The 2,223-nt window shown below is 47.1% G+C and overlaps 1 long non-coding RNA gene across 1 annotated transcript; it reads left to right on the plus strand.

The window, feature by feature from the left end:
• The first annotated feature begins 904 nt into the window (after positions 1 to 904).
• On the plus strand, positions 905 to 1,830 carry LOC119305443. The gene is made up of 2 exons (XR_005148669.1): positions 905 to 1,219; positions 1,553 to 1,830. It is a non-coding gene; the product is annotated as an uncharacterized LOC119305443 (long non-coding RNA).
• The last annotated feature ends 393 nt before the right edge of the window (positions 1,831 to 2,223 follow it).

The following is a 2,223-nucleotide window of genomic DNA, read 5'->3' on the forward strand; positions in this document are numbered from 1 at the left end:
TGACGGAGAGATATCTCTAGGCCCTCTCGGTAATACAACATCTTAAAGAGCTTGCAAGCAATGTGACTAATGAGTTAGTCACGTGATCTTGTATTATGGAACGAGTATAGAGACTTGCCGGTAACGAGATTGAATTAGGTATGGAGATAACGACAATCAAATCTCTGGCAAGTAACATATTGCTGGACAAAGGGAATTGCATACGGGATTAACCGAATCCTTGAGACCTTGACATCATGGTTCAACCGGTAAAAGACCTTCGTGGAATATGTAGGAATCAATATGGGCATCCAGGTCCCGGTATTGGTTATTGACCGGAGAGGTGTCTCGGTCATGACTACATGCTTCCCGAACCCGCGGGGTCGCACGCTTAATGTTCATTGACGCTAGAGTTTGGGATATTTGATGATTGATAACCAAATGTTGTTCAGAGTCCCGGATGAGATCTCGGATGCCAAGAGGAGTCTCAGAATGTTCAAGAGGTAAAGATTTATATATGGGAAGTCATATTTTGGGTTCCGGAAAAAAAATGCAATTTTTCGGTATTGTACAATGAAGCTTCTAGAAGGTTTTGGAGGATTTCGGAGGGGTCCGGAAGTCCACAAGTGGGTCCACCATGACCCAATGGCTAGCATGGGCTGAGAGGAGGCGCCCTGGCCTTATTGGGCTACGTGCACCAAGTCCTGAAAAGCCCATGTGGCTAGGGAAGAGGAAAAAAGGAGTCCTAGTCTCTACTCCTAATGGAGCAGTTGCTAGTCTCCTCCGGTCAATTTTTGTCCCACCATTTTCGTCCGGTTTTTTCGTAGGTTAACCTTCGTAGATTTTTTTTGTCTCATCTACCACGGCTCCATCCACGGCACCAAAAAAAAACCCCGGGTCATCCCATACCCCGCCACCACGAAGAGGCTACCCCTCGCACGAAACGAAAAAAACCAGGCGAAGAGCCTCCTCGCCCGTAGCATCAGGCAAAAACGCTCCCCTCGATCTAGGTCACGTCGGCGCCGCCGCCGCCAATCCGCTCGTATGCCGCCGCCGCCATCCCCCATCGCCACTGGTCGGACGTGGAGTTCGTGTGCCATGACCTCCATGGCACCCATGGCCGACAAGACGGGACCCTCGGCCTCGGCCATGGCCGCCTGCTCGGGAGATGGGGTCGCCATGTTTGACGCCGCCAGCGCCTCATGGACCTCAGCTCCAGGTCCGCCGCCATCGAACTCAGGTACGTCTCATCAACGACGACGGCCATGGTCGCCAGTCGCCACGTCCATGGTCAATCAACTGATCTTATCTGAGATGAAGTTCTACAGGAAGAGAATCTAGAAATTCTTGCGCTTGATGCAGTAGACGAAACTGATCTGTTTGATCTGATCCCAACTTCCCAAGTCCTGATGAGAACGTATATCTCAGGATTAATCGATGAGTCAAAAGCTGATGATTCCGCTTCAAAATCATAGTTTTTGTTTTTAAAATCATAGAAAAGTTTGGGACGGCTAGACTATAGCATGCTCTGGAGTCTGGACATCCTACTGATGCCGATGATTTGGCTTTGCAGGTGGATAAGTGGATGGCACATGTGTATGTTGCTGTTGAGGGATTATATTCGACATTTTATTTTTATCCCAACACTAGATTGAAGTGGTGGTTTACAAAGGATTTTTAGTGGGGCACAAGTGTAGATTGATACAAAAGCATGCTGAATATTTTGGTCCTTCAGGTTCATTTTCACGATCATTCTTTCAGTGCAAAATTTTGTACCCAATTCTTATGAACCGAACAATGCAACTCTGTTGTTTAAGTTGAATTATTAGGCTGTACATCAGTGACATGACACATGATTTGCAAGCCGTCAGAGGATTACATTACATATTAGTTTCTTTATTTTGTAGAACTGTGCTAATTCTAATCAAGTTGATCTGCACGATCTTCTTTACATATAAGTATATATCTTCAGGTTATCCCAATAAAAAATGTTGACATATGCTTCAGTTGTGGTCAGATGCGAGTGGAGTGGGCAAAATTATACGAGGGTCATGTTTTGCTGACAGCAGCCTAGATGCTTTGACCTTCTGTTTGTTTTCTTGGAGTTGTATCTCCCTATTGTCGACCATGTTAGTCCTAGATTCCAGCCTCGTCTTCATGAAGATGGCGGCGGCCGAAGCCGTTCGCCGCCGCGCCGTCGCCTGGGAAGCGCTCGACCATGGGTGTGAACTGGAGACGGCGAAA

Source organism: Triticum dicoccoides, chromosome 5B, assembly GCF_002162155.2.
Source record: "Triticum dicoccoides isolate Atlit2015 ecotype Zavitan chromosome 5B, WEW_v2.0, whole genome shotgun sequence".
Classification (NCBI taxonomy): domain Eukaryota; kingdom Viridiplantae; phylum Streptophyta; class Magnoliopsida; order Poales; family Poaceae; genus Triticum; species Triticum dicoccoides.